At 44.5% G+C, this 23,148-nt stretch overlaps 1 protein-coding gene across 4 annotated transcripts in view; it reads right to left on the bottom strand.

Moving 5' to 3' along the window:
* LOC134355407 (prickle-like protein 1) overlaps positions 1-23,148 on the bottom strand; it is a 149,986-nt gene that overhangs the window by 45,182 nt on the left and 81,656 nt on the right. The window contains exon 2 of one of the 4 annotated variants that reach the window (XM_063065236.1): positions 9,534-9,686. The exons of the other annotated variants lie outside the window; for them this stretch is intronic. The gene's annotated coding sequence lies outside the window, so the exon portion shown is untranslated. The remainder of the gene's footprint in view (positions 1-9,533; positions 9,687-23,148) is intronic. 4 annotated transcript variants of the gene reach the window in all.

Below are 23,148 nucleotides of genomic sequence, written 5' to 3' on the forward strand. Positions count from 1 at the left end.
ATCAGCCCCCCCCCCACCAATCACCAAGCAATAGCAAGCCCCCAAAGATCACGATCCGTAGTCCAACATAAACTACTGTTCATCCACACACTTCGACTTCTCAGTAGGTCCTCTCTCTCACTAACGAGGGAGAGGGAGATATCACTCCTGCCACAGCGAGAGGGGAATATATATATATATATATATATATATATATATATATATATGAGATATATAGATAGAGAGAGATAGAGAGAGATAGAGAGAGATAGAGAGAGATAGAGAGAGATAGAGAGAGATAGAGAGAGAGAGAGAGAGATAGAGAGAGATAGAGAGAGATAGAGAGAGATAGAGAGAGATAGAGAGAGAGATAGAGAGAGAGATAGAGAGAGAGATAGAGAGAGAGATAGAGAGAGAGATAGAGAGAGAGATAGAGAGAGAGATAGAGAGAGAGATAGAGAGAGAGATAGAGCGCGCGAGCGAGAATGATCACCCAAGTGCAGAGGCCTCTGACAGCCGCACCCCCTGTCTCGCTGTTCTGATCCCCGGTCTGGTACAGCAATTTGCACGTGCAGGAACACCGGTATGTGTTATAAAGTGGCCATTGAGTGTATGTTTTGGCAAAGAGTGGATTGCATCAAATAAGCTATCTTTTCAATCCTTTGTACTCTTCATTCCAGATCGTAAAATTGCAGACTTGTTTTTTGTCCTTGCAGAAAGAGCACGTTTGTTTTGTTTTGCTCGACTGTCTCTGGAAGCATCACTTCTGGGAGGTCTGCAGATGGGAATGTTCATACACTGACCCGAGTCAGCCTTCCATTCCCACTCCCCTTCTCCACGAGGCCAGATGTTTTGTTTCTTTGTCCCCGGAAGCTGCCGCTAAGAAGAATCTGCTCTTTCATCGAGAGCCACCAGGCACTCGCTCCCCTTCATCTTTTTCCCATTCCTTCGGAAAGCCTCTCTGGGTGTGAGCTGAACTACTTCCCAGTGAGGCTGGAAAGTCCCCACTTCTGCTTGAAGAAGGGATCTTCACGTACGCAAATGTAACCCCATTCAATCCTTCTGGCTCTTAGAACTGCACAGCGCTTCATATGAAAGAAAATTCCAGACGCGCAGCAACTAAGGCTATGTGCACGGGAGCATTTCAGTTACTGCACTGCCATGCACCCGCCCAGCTTAGCGGGAACAGTGAAGCCCACGCTGTTTCAGTAAGTACGCTCCATCTATCTCAATGCACCGTGTAGTGATTTGATCTGTATGAACAGTGTTCAAGAAAGCTCTTCACTACATTTTGGTACATGTGACAATAATAAAGATGTCATCATCATCATTATGTGCTGTGTCGTACGATATCATCATTATGTGCCGTTTTGTATGACATCATCATTACATGCCATGTTGTATGATGTGGGTGATCATGGTCTGCTGACCATGATTGTTCTTGATAAATTTTTCCACAGAAGTCGTTCGCCATTGCCTTCTTCTGGGCAGTGTCTTTACAAGATTGGTGACCCCAGCCATCATCAATACTCTTCAGAGATTGTCTGCCTGGTGTCAGTGGTCACATAACCAGGAGTTGTGATATGCACCGTCTGCTCATAAGTGTGGTAACTTCTACTTTGAAAAAGGCACACTCGACAACTTCATGCCCAAAGGAACAACTTTATCTCAAACGTCAAAACCGATATTTATATTCAGAGGCTTTCACAACCCGTAAGGCACGGCAGGAGCACTATTATACAAAGCACACCGGAAGTAAAATCCCGCCAACCCCGGAACCAGCCCCTCTTTAAACAGCTTCCTGATTAGTATTATCTTCACATTACAACAATATGACCATCCACCACCCACTCCCGCGGCTTCACATGACCCTGATCAGGGTGGAGGTGGGAGGGGGGGCTAAGCAGGTGCTTCACCTTGCCCGAGGCTGAGCCACAGGTTAGCGGAGGGAAGGGGGTCCTTTGGTACCGACGCATCTCCACCCCGCAATACCAACTACAAGTGAAGAAGCAACATGCATCAAAGATCCCCACCAAGCCATCTTCCACAGCCACCATCGGGCAGCACGTACAGAATCCTGAAGTCCAACGCCACCAGGTTCAAGTACAGCTACTTCCCTTCAACAGTTTGTTTTTTTAATATGATTTTTTAAAAATTTATTTTTAAATTTTAGAGACACAGCACAGTAACAGGCTCTTCCGACCCCATGAGCACGCACCACCCGATTTACACCCACGCGATCTTCGGGTTGTGGGAAGAAACCGACATGGTCACTGGAAGAAAGTTCAAGCGCTTTACAGACAGCGGTGGGAATTGAACCTGGGTCGTCGGTGCTGTAATAGCGTTACAAGAATGGCTACGGCACTGTGCTGCCGAACCCGTGTGACCCTAGTCACTACCTCAGTCAGCAGTAGCACTAAGGGCACCTCGCACTACAATGGACTGTTTTTGTTCTAATTATGTTCTTCCTAGCAAAAAAAAATGTATCTATAATCAATGTTTAATAAATGCTGTTGTGTATGCTGCTTATATGATGCCCTGCATCTGTGATGCTGCTGTAAACACGAGGAATTCTGCAGATGCTGGAATTTCAAGCAACACACATCAAAGTTGCTGGTGAACCCAGCAGGCCAGGCAGCATCTCTAGGAAGAGGTACAGTCGACGTTTCGGGCCGAGACCCTTCGTCAGGACTGACTGAAAGAAGAGTTAGTAAGAGATTACAAGCTCTTCTTTCAGTCAGTCCTGACGAAGGGTCTCGGCCCAAAACATCGACTGTACCTCTTCCTATACATGCTGCCTGGCCTGCTGCGTTCACCAGCAACTTTGATGTGTGATGCCGCTGTAAATTTCTTCTTGTACTTGTGCAGATGACAATAAACTTGGCTTTGACCTTGACTTTTGCTCCACACTGGCAGTGCCGGTGGTTAAGCCTGATTTATACTTCTGCATCAAATCTACGCCATAGGTACTGCGTACCCTACGCCGTAGGGTGACGTGCACCTCCCCCAAAGAAATAACTCACGTGTCGCGGCAAGGCAGACCGCAACAACTGTGATTGGTCCGCTTGGTAGCATCGCATTTCTGGTTGCTATTCTCTGCCATGTCTGTACACTGAGCCGAAATAAATGGTTGGAGACAATGAACCAAATCATCAAATCTACCTGCCAGCATCCGAAAATATTTGAAATGCATTTCCTCGTCCATGTCTCTCACAAAGAAACTCAACACAGTGGCACAGAAACCCCACCGACAACTAGCGTTTTGGCGGTGAATTGCAGAGCGACGCAGACACAACTACGCATGCTCGCTACGGCGTAGCCCGTACGCAGAAGTATAAATCAGGCTTTAGGCTTGAACCCTGGAGCTGTTGAGCTGAGCTACCCGCCTGTCCCAGAGTTCCCACTGTCGAGGGAAAGCTGGTAACGTGGCAGCACAGGGGCACAGTTAGCATGGCCGCCACCTCGTTGTCCCAGCGACTCAGGTCCAATTCCAACCCTCGGTGCACGCTGGCCCCCAGTGACCTCAGGTTTTCTCCCTCATACCAAAAACGTGCGCTGGTACGTTATTACTTCGCCCTTTGTGTGACGTGGGTTTTAGATCCTGGGGAGAGATGATGGAAGTAAAGTGGAATTAGTGTTGGATTGGTGTAACTGGGTACGGAAGGTGTGTTTCAGCCTCTTTGCCTGCTCTATGACTCAATGGCTCTATTTTGTACAATTCATGGAAGAATTGCTGGAAGTTTCCGTAATGACGTAAATTCAGACTCTTTTGTCCTAAATCTGAGAGGCATTGAATTGAGAGGCCACACTGATTCAAGTCTCGTCTTGATCTCGCCAGACAGAATGAATCGGATATCATTCCTGCTGTTGATGGCCCACACTGCTGTCGACTTTGACAAATAAATCAGCAAGTACTGGTTAACGTAATTGTCCTGCAGCGCCAGGTGTATGACCGTGGTTCGATCCCTGACGCTGTCTGCAAGCAGTTTGTACCTTCTCCCCGTAACCGCGTGGGCTTGCCCCCTGGGCGCTCTGCTTTCCTCCCACATTCCAGAAGATGGTACGGTAAGGATTCATAAGTTGTGGGCCTGCTGTGTTGGTGCTGGAAGCATGGTGACTCTTGTGGGGTGCCTCCCAGTACATCCTCACAGATCTGATTTGACACAAACGACAGATTTCACTGTACGTTTCAATGCACATGTGACAAATAAAGCTAATCTTTACCAAACCTTCTAGATATCTACTTATCGACTGATTGATTGAGGTACTGTGCGGAACAGGCCTCTCCAGCCCTTCGAGCTGTGCTGCCCGGCAATCTTCTAATTTAATCCTAGCCTAATTCCAGGACAATTTACAACCCACCAACCAGTATGTGCTGAGACTGTGGGAAGGAACCCAGGGCACCCGGAGGAAACTCATGCAGTTGCGGGGAGACTTACAAGCTCCTTAAAACCAGCAGCAGGAAATGAACCTCAGTCGCCCAGTACCGTAAAGCGTTGTGCTACCCAGTACGCTAATGTATTCCCTTTGTCCTATCCCTGTCTCCGAGACAAAATGTTAGCTCTGCTTTTCCTTCCACAGATGCTGCCTGACCACCTGGGAATTTATAGGACTTTTGTGTCTCATTTCAGATCTCCTGTAGTTGTACCTTCTTTTTGCTTTGATTTTGGTTGGAGATGAAAGCAGACTCCAGACTCACCAACATGGTTACATTTTAGCTGTGCCCTCAGTTCGGAAGCAGTGGGCTACAAACATTGATTTTGCCTCTGACACACACATGCTGTGAACGAGCCACACAGACTGAGAACGAGTTTCTCACTTCTCTCTGCACAGATATTGGGACGTTCCCAGTGCTCGCTGCTCTTATTTCAGATTTCTAGCATCCATAGCATTCTAGTTTCTCACAGAAACAACAGCAGCTGTAGAAGACACACCATCTATCAATAGGGAGCTGGAGAAACGCCTGATAAAACGAGGAACAGAATTGACTATAGAGTAAGGCAGTGGTCCCCAACCACTGGGCCACAAAACATGTGCTACCGGGCTGCGAGGAAACGATGTGAGTCAACTGCACTTTTCCTCATTCCCTGTCACGCCCAGTGTTGAACTTGAACGCATGCGAGGTCATTACCCACGCGAGGTCATCAGTTGGTCATTAACCTGCAACTACTCGATGAGTAAAAAACAAACGTCGCTTGAGAGTTTCTTTGGAAGAGGTGGTAGGGGACATAAAAGGCCTAACGATGATGATAACGCAGACAGCTGAGGCCGAAACTGCCAAAAAAAAAGCTTCCTTCAACAGAAAATACGACGAGTCGTACATAAAATATGGCTTTATTGCGACTGGTGACTGGCACACTCCCAGCCCCCTGTGTGTGATATGTGGAGACAAGCTGTCCAATGAAGCCCTTGAGTCCAAGCACCCTGCACTTAAAGACAAACCCGTTGAGCTTTTTGAGCAGAAAAAACGTGAGCAAGCGGGACAGAAGGAAGTGCTGAGAGTCATCACCTCCACAAACGCTGCTGCTCTGAGAGCGTCGTACTTAGTGGCTAGCCGTATTGCTAAGGCTAAGAAGCCTTTCACTGTTGAAGAATTGATTCTGCCTGCTGCCAAGGACATGTGCCGTGAACTGTTGGGAGAAGCTGCAGCTAACAAGATGGCACAGGTTTCTCTTTCAGCTACCACAGTTCCAAGGAGAATCGATGACATAGCGGAGGACATCGAAGCACAGTTGTTGGAACGGCTTAACAAGTCTGGTTTCGCTACCTGAGTCAGAGGTTGCTCCTGAATGCCAGTCTACACACAGGGAAATGCTGGCTAGCCAAAAAATGTCACCTGATCTTAAAAGCGTATTGAGCGACGTTGTTGAAGTTATCAATCACATCAAAGCAAAAGCCCTGAACTCACGTCTGTTTGAGCAGCTTTGTGAGGAAATGGATGCAGAGCACAAATGCCTTCTCTTACACACTGAGGTCAGGTGGCTATCAAGGGGGAAAGCCCTGGCCAGGGTTTTTGAGTTAAGAGAGCAGCTACAGAGATTTCTTTCAAGAAAAAAGTCACCACTGGCAGCACACTTCAGTGATGAGGAGTGGATAGCAAAACTCACTTATCTGTGTGACATCTTCAACCTGCTCAATGAATTCAATTTGTCACTTCAGGGGAGAATGACAACTGTCTTCAAGTTGGCAGATAAAGTGTCTGCTTTCACAGTCAAACTGGAACTGTGGGAACGGCGAGTGGACAGGGGGCATATTTGACATGTTCCCAACATTAGCTGGGATTTTGCGACAGACTAAGGCTCACAGCTGGTGCGCGATCACCTATCTTCGCTGTCGACAGAATTCGAGTGTTACTTCTCAACCGCAAATGACCCAAGACGTGCAAAGGAATGGGTCCGTGACCCATTTGTGAATGTCCCCAGTGAATCATCCATGTCAGCACGGGAAGAAGATCAACTCCTCGAGCCTGCAAATGACGGTGGGCTGAAAAGTATGTCTAACATAACATCTCTGCCGGCATTCTGGATCAAAGATAAGGCTGAATATCCTGAGATAGCCACGAAAGCACTGACAACGTTGCTTCCATTTCCAACATCATATCTCTGCGAAGCGGAGTTTTCTGCAATGAATGCAATGAAAACTAAATTGCGGAATAGACTGGACATAAGGAACCCCCTTATGACTTATAATTGACTTATCACGATATTCATGTGAGGAAAGTATGCTCTGTGTTAAATACTAAATTTATTAGATAAACACTCTTAGAAAGGAAATTGAGTGTATTAGCCACTGATAAGTGACTTATCACCTATATTCCGTTCGTGATTAATACCCAACCTCCCAGGGGGCTGGTCCACAAGAATATTGTCAATATTAAACCAATCCCTGGTGCAAAAAATGTTGGGGACCCCTGGAGTAAGGAGTTCGTTAATGTGATTCAATATATTGTATCTGGTTTTATTCCGTTTTCTTTTGTTTTATAATATGTATTCTTTTGGACTCTGTATTCTTCTATATAGAAATCAATAAAAATACTGAAAAAGAAAAAAAAAGAATTGTCTGAGCAAACAACAGGAATTCTGCAGATGCTGGAAACTCACGCAACACACATCAAAGTTGCTGGTGAACGCAGCAGGCCAGGCAGCACCTCTAGGAAGAGGTACAGTCGACGTTTCAGGCCGAGACCCTTCATCCTGACGAAGGGTCTCAGCCTGAAACGTCGACTGTACCTCTTCCTAGAGATGCTGCCTGGCCTGCTGCGTTCACCAGCAACTTTGAATTGTCTGAGCAAAGCGCCTCCTCCCCTGGTTACGACAGGTTTCTGATCCTATGACCTGTTTGTAACCTGAATAGTCTGCAGAATGGAAAATTATTTGGAAATAGAGTTCCCAGACAGCAGAAGATACCTGCAAGGCCTGCAGAGCCAGCAGTCCACCCCACCAGTCTCGCACGTGCTTGTTCGCATGTACGGGGTGGACGCAAGTCAGGTGCAGGTAAGCTGGGGAGGACGTGTGGAGTGGAAAAGGGACTAGGCAGGTAGTTTTATCAATGGGTTGTCTATGCTCATACACTGATGGTCATTAAAAAAGTACAACACCGAAACAGGTCCTTCGGTCCATCTAGTACATGCCTAGTCCCATCGATCTGCACCGGGACCATTGCCCTCCAAACCCTACAGTCCATGAATCTATCCAAACTTATCTTAAATGTTGAAATCAAAATCACTCTCACCACCCTCTGAGTGAATAAGTTTCCCCTCATGTTCTCTGTAAACCTTTCACCCTTCACCCATGACCTCTAGTTATAATCTCACTCAACCTCAGTGGAAAAAGCCTGCTCGCGTTTATCCTATCTGTATGCCTCATAAATCTGTATACCTCTATCAAATCTCCTCTCAATCTTCTACGCTTGAAGTAATAAAGTCCTAGCCTATTCTATCTTTCCTTATAACTCAGGTCCTCCAGACCCGGCAACATCCTTGTAAATTTTCTCTGTACACTTTCCTGTAGATAGTTGACCAAACTGGACACAATATTCCAAAGGAGGCCTCACCAATGTCTTGTACAACTTCAACATAACATTCCATCTCCTGTACTCAATACTTTGATTTATGAAGGTCAATGTGCCAAAAGCTTTCTTTACAACCCTTTAAAACCCTCATAAAACACGCTTTATTTGTGAAAATTAAAATAACTTCAGAGGCAGAAATGTTAAGTAAGAGACTTAAGGACAGTTTTCCCCACTTTGTTTGTTCTTTTCTGATTATTTGTAACAGACGGATAACAACACTTAAATACATTTAGACAACTAGAACATTCGAAACACATTTAGACAGGTACATAGATAGGAACAGTTTGACAGAACAGATCCCTGAGGCACACCACTGGTCACTGACCCCCATGCAGAATATGACCCGTCTACCTTTGCCTTCTGTGTGCAAATCAATTCTAGATCCACAAAGCAAGGTCCCCTTGGATCCCATGCCTCCTTACTTTCTCAATAAGCCTTGCATGGGGTACCTTATCAAATGCCTTGCTAAAATCCATATACACTACATCTACTGCTCTACCTTCATCAATGTGTTTAGTCATATCCTCAAAAAATTCAATCAGGCTCATAAGGCACGACCTGCCTTTGACAAAACCATGCTGCCTACTCCTAATCATATTATGCCTCTCCAACTGTTCATAAATCTTGCTCCTCAAGATCTTCTCCATCAACTTACCAACCACTGAAGTGAGACTCACAGATCTATAATTTCCTGGGCTATCTCTACTCCCTTTCTTGAATAAGAGAATGACATCTGCAACCCTCCAATTCTCCGGAACCTCTCCCGTCCCCATTGATGATGCAAAGTTCATTGCCAGAGGCTCAGCAATCTCCTCCCTCGCCTCCCACAGTAGCCTGGGGTACATCTCATCTGGTCCCAGAGACTTATCCAACTTGATGCTTTCCATAAGCTCCAGCACTTCCTCTTACTTAATGTCTACATGCTCAAGCTTTTCAATTTGCTGTTAGTCATCCTTACAATTGCCAAGATCCTTTTCCGTAGTGAATACTGAAGCAAAGTATTCATTAATTATCTCTGCTATCTCCTCTGGTTCCATACACACTTTTCCACTATCACACTTGATTGGTCCTATTCTCTCACGTCTTGTGCTCTTGAAGATAGGGGGAGGGAAAGGAGTGCGAGCTGGCAGGTGACAGGTGAGACCAGGTGAGTGGGAAGGTGTGTGGGCAAGGTCAGGAGAATGAAGTAAGAAGCTGGGAGGTGATACGTGAAAGAGGTAAAGGGCTGAAGGAGGAGGAATCTGGTAGGAGAGGACTGTGGACAATGGGAGAATGGAGAACAGGCGGGCACCAGAAGGAGGTGATGGGTAGGTGAGGAGAAGAGAAGGGGGAAAGAGGGGATCCAGAATGGATAATTGAAAGAGAGAAGGGGGAAGTGGTGGTGGGAGGTGGGAAAGGGAGAAAACATTACCAGAAGTTACAGAAATCGATGTTCAAAACAAGACCATGTGTTGATAGGTTTCAGCAGATGCTGCCTGACTCACCGAGTTCTTCCAGCACTTGAGTTGTTGTTTCAGATCCCAGCATTGGAAATTCTATTTATTTCTCCACAGTACTGCAGGGTAGTTAGGCAGCACAGCGAGGGTTTCTTTTCAGCCCATAGTGTATGCAAGCCCTCAGCGTCACAAAGGGATTTACTAAGGGAAAAACAGCATAACGTTTACAAGAGTATATAGAGGGAGGATTGGCGAAGGAATGCTCAAGGGTTGCTGATTATATTGCATGGCTGAAATTATGCCACAGAAGAGTTGTGTCATATTTATCTGATTCAGGGCTTTGTAGGTACTTTCCTGTGTGCACATGAAAAGCAGGAATGTACGTGACTATTTTTATTCAGATTATTTTAGCAGTGTGTTGAGTTGTTAATAATACACAAAACACAGTGTCAAACCAGTTTTCCATCCCAAAGGCAGTATGATGGGCCTCTCAGGAAGTTGGAATTATTCCAGGGAAAGTACATGAAAGGAGGGATGAAACCAAATCTTTCTTTTGGCAATTGTTTGATGTGAAATGATTTTACAACACTCTTGTTTTATTTAACATCCAAGTAACCATTGCAAGTCTATTGGCCTGGATGGCAGGGTCAAGTCCGAACATGCCCACTGGCAGCCAGGGTGCAGGGGATTGGATGATTCACCTGTCAATCAAGCCTACTGCCCACACAGGTAAAACCAAGAGATTGATTTTATGCACGCTATTTGTACGAGGGATTTCTCTATGCATTATGCTTTTCTGCTGTTGATGACAGAAGCTGCTGTAGTTCTGTTTTTTTTTTGTTGAGTTGGATGCTTGCTCTACGAAGGATTCTTTACACTGTCATACTCAGCTTTCCCAAGGTAGGGAGTCTGAAGCTAGAGGATATAGGATGAAGGCAAGGGAAGGGGAGATTTAAAGGGAACTTGAGGAGCAAGATTTTCCACACTGAGGACAGTGGGCTCCAGGATTTAGATCCAGTGGCGAGGAGGGACCACTGGTGTAATTCCAGACCGGGAGGGTGGTGATTTTTGAGAGGAGCCTGCAAGTGGCGGCAATCCACCCCCCCCCCCCGCCCCACACAGGCTTTTTATGGCTTCCAGCTGAGGAAGATCTGATCGGCCACTGAGACCAAGATTGTTTATTCAAGACTTTGGTGATCTGGGCCAAGATCAGCACTGAAGCGGTAAGCTCCCAGTAAGACGCTCCCTCTTTGAGTTCAGATAGGGATCTCAAGCAGAAAGAAAGAATCGGATGTTCATTTTATCTCTCATCAGCGTTACATATACATGGACAACTTAAATCATCCATACTACTACCAGCCTCCAGTCTCGAGATAATGTGCTCATTGATCGGTGTATCCTGTTCCAGGACACGTCCTCTGGAGCAGTTCTTGGTCCCTGGACACTGTGATTCTCTCTGTTTGCCATATGCACCCTCTGCTCCTGCCCATGTCAGTGCACTCTGCTTTACCCAATGTTTCTTTAGCAGAAGAAACTGATATATTAAAAAAAAACCCAGCAAAACAGATTTCTTTATGGTTGTCATAGCTGGGGGTATTAGTGGAGCAGGCTCCAACTACCTACTAAATTCTTCCAGTGGCATGCGCCTCAAATAACCTCTGATAACCAAGTCCAGCTCCTGGCCTTCACCTGTGGCTTAGCTACTAAGCCCGGCGGAACTGTTTCTACTGACAGGAGAAGGGACAATGGCGGGCTACAGCCACTTTAAAACCTGCCGCTTCGGCAAATGGGGCTCGTCAGTCATTGTTGGCAGCTCATGAAGGAAATCTCTGATCTCAAACCTCTGCTGCCTTGCAGCGATACCCACTCATGGGGAAAGGCTTTGGGAGTAAACCCCGTGGAGAAATCCAGAGCGGAGTCCCCCTACATTGAGTTCAACGCTGACTGGCAACTCCTGCACTGCCCCAGTGCCGATCTGTATCGGTCCCTGCTGCTTCTCTAGATTCAGCAGGTACACCGAGTGGGGGAGCCTGCAGGGGCAACAGCTGGCTCTGCATTTTGTACTCTCCTGGCTTGCATATCATGTAGACCACTGGGATGTAACGTCCATGGTAATCCCCAACCAACTCTAGGAAATGGACTTTGTGTCCAGGTCGGTCAAGTACCTAAAATGCATACTAGTGCTCTGCACACACGCAGTTGGCAGCAAGGAAGCTGTTGGCACTTCCGGTCGAACCCCACTGCAAACATGACTTCTGTGCTCTGGATCTATGTAGACAAGTTCTTGCATGGACATCCTCCAACTCTCAGGAAGCTCGATGGCAACTAGGACAGTGCACCCTGCAGAGCTGGCACTCCATCTCCATGCTAAACACCAGCGCACAATGGTTATAGTGCAAACAGTCTCCGAAATCCACTGTGCTTACCTGCCCAGGCTGCCCAGACAACACTTACCAAACCCATGACAACCAGCATAAGAAGGTGGTTAGCATTCCCTTACACATCACCATGACGTGAAACTTTTCCCTTCATCGCTGGATCTAAATCTGAGAATACCTTCCCTCAAGGTTCTACAGCCTGTCCTTGTAACACACCCAACCCTCCGCTATCAGATTTCAGAATGGTCCATCAACTCACGAACACCTCACTCTTCCCCTTTTACCAGTTTTTAAAAAAATTATAACTTACATTAATTTTTATATATGTTACTGCACTCCTGCCACAAAACAACAAATTTCACAACACGTCTGTGATAATAAACCTGATTCCAAGTCTTTGAAGAAGAGGCTCACGTCCAACTTGAGGGATACTAGAGACAAGCAATAAAGGGTGTCATTGTCCATGATGCTCATGTCCAGGAAATGGACAAATTCACAGACTACACTTACAATGGAAGGTTATGGAAATATCAGCCCATTCATCATAAATTTTGTTGGAATTTGTCAGTTCAAGCCAGGGAATAGCAACAATTACCCTTTAGTAAAACCTTTGGCTGGACTGAAAAGATATTTCCTTTGAGTTTAGATGATTCCAATATCCTCGTGAGCAATGTTCCCTCTAATTTTTAGTAGTCAGTGTGCGCAAAAATCTTATGTTGTGCAATTTTGTTTCCTGTGACAGAAGTATGTGCGCACTGAATGCACACATGGGACAGTTTATGTAGGTTTACAAAATACTTGACATAAAACTGCACAGAATAACAATAAAATAACATACATATTTAAGTAACTCAGTTATTTTTTCTCTCTCCTGTCTTTGGCATTTACCCATTCTTTGTAAACTCTACCTAGACTAATAAAACTTCCATCCATTTGAGAGCTTTTGATTCTCATTAACATATCCAAATGACATTCACCTAAACGGTTTCTCCACTTGTTTTTGAGTTGATTCATTGGGCTAAAACCTCGCTCACAGTCCGCACTAGACGCAAGAAAGGTTCCTCCAATGTCCATCAACTGTGCAAGGTCGCAAAACTGTTCATTTTGAAGTACAAATGCCACCATTTGAGCAAAGTTTGAAATCAGTTTGGATTTAATTTTTTCTTGCACGGAAAATTGGAAGTCATTAAACTGTCTAACTATTACAGTATTTTCAGCTAGAAAATCATGATATTTTAGACATAAGGCATTAACTTCTTCATTGCCAAATGTGAAGTCACAATCTGCACTTGTGGAGAAATCAAAAGCTGACCATTCTTGCCCCTCATCTTCAGGAAACCTTTCTTCCAAATGAACACAAAGACTGTTTATAAAAGTCAACAGCGAACTTGTATCTACTGTGATGTTTTCTTCACGTTGTTGGCTTAGCAAAACTTTAACTTTGTCACTCCAGGAAACATTGTCTCCCAGATCCCGGAACAGGAAAGGTGAGGTGACGTAAATTAGTGACATGCATTGTGGTATTTGAAAAGCCGACTAACTAGTCAACAGAAACATTTCGATAAAAGATTATTTTCAATAAGTATAATTATTAATGACTACATTATTTTAGGTAACTAACCTTTTGTGCACACATTAATTTACTTTGTGCGCTGGTTGAAAAACGTGTGTGCGTGGGCACACACACACAGCTTAGAGGGAACATAGCTCGTGAGAGAGCGCCTGTCTGAGATATTGAAGCATTGGGATGGTCGGTAGTTTTCTGATCATGATTGCTTGCATGGTGGGCAGTGGGAGTTGATGTTTTTGTTGGAGCAAGTGGGGGTGCAGGGTTGATGTTTTTGCAGCCGTTTGTGCGGGGAGGGGGCGGGGTTCTAATTAACTCATTAGATTTTTACTTCATGGATGTCTGTGGAGAGTAAGAATTTCAGGTTGTATGATGTATACATTCTCTGATATTAAATTGAACCATTGAATCCAGTTTGATCTATACACTGGTATTCTTGATTGATATATGCTTGATTTATGCATTTTTGCTCCAGCCACATTCACCCTTTGGGGCTTCGCCTCTTGTTTTCCGTTTGCAAAAACGAATAATGTACCATTTTCATCTCCTGGAATCTGTTTCACTACAATTCTCACTGTGCATTTGATCCTACCTTTTCAGTTTACAAAATTCTGTTGGGGAAAATGTTTCCAGGGGTGGTACAGTAGCGTAGCAGTTAGTGCAACGCTTTGCAGTAATCGTGATCGCCAATCAGGGTTCAATTCCTGTCGCAAACACGAGAAAAAATCTGCACCTCCAAAGCAACACACACAAAATGCTGGAGGAACTCCGCAGGCCAGGCAGCATCTCTGGGAAAGAGTAAACAGTCGATGTTTCGGGCCCTGCAAGGAGTTTGTACATTCTCCCCGTGACCATGTGGTGGACAGAGCCATCTCATTTCGCTATCAGGCTAACACTTTGAGAAGGGTATATTCAGTTGTTCTCACTCCACTGCTCTCGTCCCAGACTTAGAATGATTTTTGATTGTATAACAAATCCCTGTGTCCTTTCAGAAAAAGCATCTCAGAGCACAAGAAAATGTGCAAAATAAGAAAACCTCCTCATTTCCCCTCTGCACCTTGTCAATCAGTTTACACCTGTGGCTTCTGGTTATTAAGCCTTCTGCCAGGGGGAACAAGTTACCCCCACTTACACTTTAACCCGCTTCTGTATCGTTGAGACAGAAAGATAAGAAATTAGCCTCATCTGTCACACGTACATTGAAACATGGAGTGAAATGCATCATTTTGCTTCAACAAGCAACAGACTGTGTTGGGGGAAGCCCGCAGGCCTTGCCATGCTTCTGACGGCAACGTAGCACGTCCACAATTTACCAACCCAAACTCATACACCTTTTGAGCGTGGGAGGAAACTGTAGCATCTGGAACAAGCTCACGTGGTCATGGGGAGAGCATACAAAGTGCTTACAGACAGGGGCGGAAATTGAACGCGGATTTCTGACGCTGTAAAGGGTCGTGCTAATCAAGATGTTACTGTGCCACACCCTTCTGCCTTTTAGCAAATACACTGTTGTTACAAACAGGAGAAAATCTGCAGATTGCTGGAAATCCAAAGCAACACAAAATGCTGGAGGAGCTCAGCAGGCCAGGCAGCATCTATGAAAAAGAATACAGTTGACGTTTCGGGCCGAGACCTTTCAGCAGGACTGGAGAAAAAAAAAGATGAGTAGATTTAAAATGTGGGGGGAAGAGAGGTAGGAACACAAGGTGGTAGGTGACACGGCAGGGGGTGAAATAAAGAGCTGGGAAGTTGATTGGTGAAAGAGATACATGGCTGGAGAAGGGGGAATCTAGGAGTCGACAGAAGGCCATGGAAGAAAGAAAAAGTGAGGTGGGGAGGAGCACCAGGAGGGATTGGTAGGCAGGCAAGGAGGAGAGAGAGGGAAAGGGGGAACAGGGAATTGTGAAGGGGGGAGGCATCACGAGAATTTCAAGATATCGATGCTCATGCCATCAGGTTGGAGACTACCCAGACAGAATACAAGGTGTTGTTCCTTCAACCTGAGTGTGGCCTCATAATGACAGTAGAAAGGGCCATGGATTGAGATATCAGAATAGGAATGGGAAGTGGAATTAAAATGGAGATCCCACTTCTTCTGACGAACGGAGCGTAGATGCTCAGTTGTGAAATTTGTTGTTTGTGATAGCAGGTACGGTGCAATACATAAAAATACTATAAATTACAGTAAGAAATATGTATTAAAAAAGTAGGTATTGCAAAGGAGAGCAAAAATAGTGAGATAGCATTTATGAGTTCATTGCCCCTTCAGAAATCTGATGGCAGAGGGGAAGAAGCTGCTTCTAAAACATTGAGTGTGCGTCTTCGGGCTCCTGTACCTCCTCTCCAATGGTAGCAATGAGAAGACAGCATGCCAATGAAGGCACTGCCTATTGAAGAGGTCATCGATGCTGGCGTAGCTAGGACCCCAGCCTTTTCTGATTCTGTGCAGTGGCCCTGCACACCAGACAGTGAAGCAAACAGTTAGAACGCTCTCCATGGCACACCTGTAGAAATTTGCTTGTCTTTGGTGACATACCAAATTTTCTCAAACTCCTGATGGCTACCGGCCATGGTTTCCTCGTTATGTTGGGCCCAGGGTAGAGAGATGCAGTTGCAAAGAATCTATCTTGCTTTGATTTTGCAAGTGGGGCTAGTGTATCTTGGTTGGAATGGATCAATTGGGTCAAAGTATCTGCTTCCATCCTGTACGACTCTACAAGTCTCTTTGAGTCAGTGAGGCTGCCATTATCACAGTTGTAGAAGATATCTGATGTGGATGTATCAATGCATTCTCTATGTTCCTGTCACTTGTGCTGTCTCCGAGGGAACTTGGCATGGTTGAGAGCGAGTTTGAGAATGGAGTCTGCGGCATAACAGCCAGGCACGAACCCATGTGCGACTCCAGCTTTTGGATCAATTAAAGCATTGAGCAAGATTGAAACCAACGAGGAGAGCAGAAGGTGAGCGGGCATTCAGCAACTGTCTGCCTAGTTTGACCAGTCTCCTTCTCCCTCTTGCTCTCTGCCGCCAGAGGAAGGTGAAGGAGACAGCGTCTTGGGCAAGGTTTGATAGTTTGTGGATTGGACTGACTTTTAGAAGACTCAGCAGTTCCTGTTATATGTGTTTCTGGTTAGTTTTTTTCATATTGTTGTTTTGCACTATTTTGATCGGGAGTGGTTCTGCAGCCTGCAATCAGCACGTGACACAGCCCCATATTGAACTGATCTACACAAAACATTCCCAGACTGCTTCAAGGACTCTATGGTTTGATGTTTAATATTCTGTGTTAATTGCTGATTTAGTGCTGTTTGCACGATTTGTTGTTTCTTTTGCATGTCGGGTGTTTGATGTTCTCTGTGAACGGGTTTCATGGCGTTTCTTTGTATCGTGGCTGTCTGCAAGAAGACAAGTCTCAGAGGTGTAAACTAATGATAAATATACTTTGAACCCAAATAAAGCACCAGTTCTAACCATTTTCAGAAAGAATGCAATGTAATTATATTGCAGTTCATGGATTCCCTGGGGCCTCTGAGTGTTTTTTGGTATGATACAACTCCTTCCCCCTTAGGACCAATGAGGTACTTTGGTCTGCTCTATCTTCCTTAAGCAGATCAATATTCAGTTTAGGCTCTTCTCTCTCATCGTTCCTTGGGCAGGGCTAGAGATCCAATGGCTAGGTAGCTCTATATGTTCCATCGGGTACTCTGACAATGGAACTATACATTATCTCTGTTGGGGAGGGATCATGCCTGGCATTTGGTATCCTGATCCAGCAGGACGTTCCTTCTCCCTGACTTCATCTCCCACCATTTCAGATACCAAAGTTTGATGTCTGTGATGGAATTCAGGAGGATGGGGAGTGGATATCATTGAAACCTACCAAAAACTGAAAGTGCTTGATAGAATGGACGTGAGGAGGAAGATCCTAATAGTGAGACAGTTTAGGATCGAGGGCACAGCCTCAGAATAGCAAGACATCCCTTTAAAAGTGAGATGATGTTGAATTTCTTCACCTAGAGAGCAGCCAGTGTGTGGAATTCGTTGCAGCAGACGGCTGTGGAGGCCAAGTCACTGGGTATATTTTAAGCAGAGATTGACAGGTTCTTAATTGGTAAGGGAGTTAAAGGTCTTGGTGTAATGGCAGGAGACGGGGTTGAATAAAGATCAAATGAGCTTTGATTCAATGGTGGAGAAGACGCGATGGGTTGACTGGCCCAATTCTGCTCCACTATCTTGTGGTGTTATGTCACAGTATCTCCCTCTTGGTTACCAGAGCATAGTCAGTGACTCAAACAAACAACTAGAGTTTGGCATTAAATAAAAAACACATGGTCAGCACAATACTTCGGTTAGCTGCAAATTCCTTCCACAAATACACCGGCATTCCATCCGGAACAATAAAGAAACCAAAAGACAAGAGCTGAAGATATTTGAGATATTGAGAGAGTGGACAGCCAGGGCAGAATTGGCAAATACATCAGGATATAATTTTAAAGCGATTGGGGGAAAGTATAGGGGGCAGTGAGGCGTTGGGGGGGGGGGGAATGTCAGAGGCAGATCTTTTTTCCAAATACACAGAGTGGTGGGTGTGTGGAACGTGGTGGTGGGTGGTGGTAGAGTGGTAGAGGCAGATAATTAGGGACATTTAAGAGAATCCAAGATAGATGCATGAATGATAGAAAAATGGAGGGCTATTTGTGAGGGAAGGGTTAGATTGATCTTAGAGCAGGTTAAAAGGTTGGAGAAAATGATGGTTTAGCCTCATTGGTGTTGCCACTAAGTGGGCTGCATTATCATGGACACTCCAGATTCTGAAGCTGCTGGAAGTCCATAGCAACACAATAAATGCTGAGGGAGCCCAGTGAGCCAGGCAGCATCTATGGAGGGGTATAAATTGATGTTTCAGACTGAGGCTCCTCATCAGGACTCGCGATGAAAGGTCTGATGTTCAGTCTATAAGGAATTTATACGTTCTCCCTGTGAGTGTGTGGATTTCTTCCAGGTGCTCTGGTTTCCTCCCATATCCCAAAGATGTATGGGTTAGTAGGTTATTTGGTCACATCGGTGTAATTGGGCAGTGTGGGCTCGTTGGGCTGGAAGGGCCTGTCACCGCACTGTACCTCTAAATAAAAACACTAAGAAGGCATAATTTTAAGATGATTGGAGGAAAGTTGAAGGGAGGATGTCAAGGGTAGGTTTATTTTTTACTTAGAGTGGTGGATGTGTGGTACGTGTTGTCAGAGCTGGTGGTAGAGGCAGATACATTAGGGGCATTTAGGAAACTCATAGATAGGCACATGGATGCTATAAAAGTGGAGGGCTATGTGGGAGGGAAGGGTTAGATTGATCCTGGAGTAGGCTAACAGGTCAGCACCATTGCATCTTTCATACTTGAGTAACATTGTAAATATATTGATTAAGCATTCTTTCTTGGTTACATCATTGGTGGCCGGTAGCGTAGTGGTCGGCACAACTCTTTACAGTACCAGTGACCCGGGTGTAATGCCCGCCACTGTCTGTAAGGAGTTTGTATGTTCTCCCCGTGACCGCGTGGGTTTCCTCCGGGTGCTCCGGTTTCCTCCCACAGTCCAAAGATGTACCAGATGGTAGGTTAATTGGTCATTGTAAATTGCCCTGTGATTAGGCTAGGGTTAAGTCGGGATTACTGGGTGGTGCAGCTCAGAGCTGGAAGGGTCTATTCTGCGCTGTATCTCAATAAACAAATAAACTATGGGTTATATGTTTTGAATTGCATATGTCATTACACCACTAAGTGTGTGCCTCTCTAAAGTAAAACAAAACTAGAGAACACATGTTATTCCCCAGCTCTGTTTTTCTTTCAATTAGTCTTATGTTGTGAAATTACAAAACATAACAGCGGTGATAAATAAATTTTAAAATTAACCCAAGACGTCTGCCTACCTATCGAAGTTCGAGTTTAAAAAAAAAGGTGTAGCATGCTTTCTTCGGAAGAGGAGAGAAACAGGCGAGTTTAAAAGAAAATAGCATAGCAGTATTTTTTCTTCAGGAGGGGGAGAGAAAGATGGTCGGGGGTTTACCGGGTGGCGCAGCTCGAAGGATGGAAAAGTCAATTTCACGCTGTATCTCAATAAAAGAAAATTGTAGTTCCAACATTTATACCTAATAAGTGTTAAAATCTGTTGAGGAAAGCAAGATCCAAATTCTATGGCAGAGATTTTCCAAGCAAAAGCTGCCTTCGTAAAATAGTTGTCAAGGGGGAAATAAAACGTCTTTTCAGTCTAAAACTGACACTTGCTGAAGACTGAATGACATATCCGTACATCAGCCAGTGTTGTCAGAATCACACAAAAGGCTTGTGAGATCTGCAGTTGGCAAATGCCAGAAACTAAACCTGTGGGATTCATTTTTTTTATATCAGTAACAGATAGGAGACAGGTCCTTCAGCAAACTTGGTCTGCAGTCGCCACTAGCTACTCCCTTACACGATTCCTGCAATGATGTTGTTTTTTTATTCTCTCTGTAACTCTCACCAAAACCTCACACCCCCCCACCCCCCATCATAGAGACATCATAGAGTGAACTGCAAACTCCACGCAGACAATAGGGAAGATCACGATGAAACTTGGCTCTCTGGCACTTCATTATATCGACTCCAGTGATAAATGGGCAAATTAAAATTGTAAATGAGTTTGTTATTGTCTCATGACTGAGACCAGTGAAGATCTGCTTTGCATGTCATCTATGCCTATTATTTTGTCAGATCAGTGCATCGAGGTAGTACAAGGGAAAACAACAGAATGAAGAATAAAGGGTTACAGCTACAGTGAAAGCACAGTGCAGGCAGGCAGCAAGATGTGAGGCCATAATGAGGTAGATTTTGTGGTCAAGAGTGCATCCTATTGCACAAGGACCATTCAATAGTCTAATAACGGTGGGATAGAAGCTGTCCTTGAGCCTGGTGGTATGTGCTTTCAGGTTTTTGTGTCTTCTGTCTGATGAGGTGAGGAGAAGTGAGGATGCCTAAGGCAGGTGAGGTGTTTGTGCTGGCTGCTTTACTGAGGCAGTGAGAAGTGCGGACAGAGTCCGCGAAGGGGAGGCTGGATCCTGTGCTGTGCTAAGCTGTGCCCACAACCTCCACAACCACAACTTTCAAATCCCTTACTCACTCTTCCTTCAGTTAGTCCTGACGAAGGGTCTCGGCCTGAAACGTCGACTGCACCTCTTCCTAGAGATGCTGCCTGGCCTGCTGCGTTCACCAGCAACTTTGATGTGTGTTGCCCACAACCTCCTGCAGCTTCTCACAGTCTCAAGCAGAATGGTTGCCCTTCCAGGCTGTTATGCATCCAGATAGGATGCTTTCTATAAAATCGGCGAGGGCCAACAGGGGTATTCTGAATTCAATGAGATTCGAGATCAGCTTCACACACAAAGTTCTGGAGGAACTTGGCAGGTCGGACAGAATCCACGAAGAGGAATGAACAGTTGATATTTCGAGTGAGGTGTAGGGATGAAATATCTCAGCCTGAGACGTTGGGCGACTAATTCCTCTCTGTAGACGCTGCCTGACCTGCTGAGTTCCTCCTGCATTATTGTCTCTGTTGTTCTGGATTTCCAGCATCTGCAAAATTGCTTGTGTATAGACATTAGTTTTATTTGTCACGCGTACATTGAAGCATACAGTGAAACGCATATCGATGCAGCTAGTAAGGCGGCAAAACACTGTCCATGTTTCATTAGAGATTTGAGGAGATTTGCAAACATCAAAAGATTTCTATGGATGTATCGCAGAGAGCATTCTGGCTGGCCACGACCCCATTTGGTGTGGGGCAGGGGGAGCGAATTAATCAGCTCCATCATGGGCACTAGCCTCCATAGCATCCAGGACCTCTTCAAGGAGTGGTGCCTCAAAAAGGGGGCGTCCATCATTTAGGACCCCCCTCAACCAGGACGTGCCCTCTTCCCATTGTTATGATCAGGAAGGAGGTACAGGAGCCTGAAGGCACACACTCAGCGATTCAGGAACAGTTCCTTCCCCTCTGCCATCTGATTTCTGAAAGGACATTGAATTCATGAACACTACCTCACTACTCTTTAAAATTCTCTTTTTGCACTACTTATATATCAAATAGTTATGTATATTACTGTAATTCAATTTTTCCCCATCTTATCATTGCACTGACGAAGGGTCTCGGCCCGAAACGTTACCTTGAACTCTAGCTGAGATGGCAAGGAATGGGGCCAATCACCAGTTAGGAAAACTGCATTCAAATCAGCAGTCTCCCCATCAAAACATTGACTGAACACAATAAAAAGGACTGTTTGCTTATCTATTGAGAAGGTGTTCATTAAGGTAGATTTGTTTAAAACCACGATGTGCCGCAAAACTTGTGGTTCCCGCAAAGCACGTGTCTTTTAATTAATATTTTAAGATCAGGGCAAACCTTACATAAACTGATTGGCATGTTGAAAAATGTGTCGACTTGCAATGACTCTTCATGTGACAAAAATTATAAACAGTGCAATTAACAAAGTTGAAAACAGCATTCATTTAAATATCCTGACAGTCTATGCATTAACCTCGAGGCTAAATATGGTTTATCAATATTGACAGACATGTTCATTTTCCACCAATGGTCCGGTCTCCCTTAATGAGGAACCAAGCTAATTATGTAGTCGATTGGAAAATGTACCACTGACCTTCACATACACAAACATTCCATGTAATAATAACAGGAGTGCATTTAATTAAATTGGAGAGAACTATATGCCCAACCTTTAAGAAACAGTCTGCTTGTAATGGTGGTGACAGGCAAGTCAATGGATGAAGTCTCCCAAGATTTTCCTTGCTGCTCTGCAAGTCTTTGAATGACATACTGCTCAGAAACAGATTTGTTTACACTGGTAAATTTTCCAGCAGAAAATAGATCTGATTTGTGCTTTCATGAAAAACAGTGCTGCGAATGAAAGCCATCTTTGGAACTTTATTAGAACAACTTCAAAGCAAATACAGCTGTTCTACAGGAACTACTATTCCAGCAAAATCAGAGTCAGGTTTATGATCATTGACACGTTGTGGAATTTGTTTTTTTGCAGTAGCAGTACACACAATGCAAAAAAAAATTACTATCAATTTCAATGAGAATGCAATGAATTCTGGTTAACGTCGGCACCAGCACATTTTGGCCCAATTAAGCGGCTTCCTTAACAAGCTGAAGTTTCATGGAAGTATTTTAAAAGGTATAAAAAAAGACAAACTACCATACTACTAAATATAAAATTATGTACTTAATTAAAATTCAGAAGAATTTAGAACACAACCAATACTAGAGCAGTACTATATAGTTCCTAATAGTTATCGACTGAGGAATTTGTGCAGTGTAAATAGCTGTGTTCTTTTGACTGACTGTAAATGAACAAAATCAGTGCAGACACCTAGTGCAGATAATGGACCGCCTTCATACAATGCTTTTGACAATTGTATCCTCCAAATCTTCAACTTCATTGTAACAGTCAAGATTATTGTCGATGCCTTCAAATTCTTTGTAGTTCCTAGCTGGTTGAAGTAGTGAAACCATTTCATTTTCACTCCTGGCCAATTCTGGCACATCCTGAACCCTTGAAGCCACATAAATAAGCCACAGAATATATTTTGCTGCTTATTTCTTGCCAACTATCAGTGACAAAAATGACTGCATTTTGAACACATACACATGCAATTGACACTATTTAAAAGCTG

This window comes from Mobula hypostoma, chromosome 13 (genome assembly GCF_963921235.1).
Source record: "Mobula hypostoma chromosome 13, sMobHyp1.1, whole genome shotgun sequence".
NCBI classification, from domain to species: Eukaryota; Metazoa; Chordata; class Chondrichthyes; order Myliobatiformes; family Myliobatidae; genus Mobula; species Mobula hypostoma.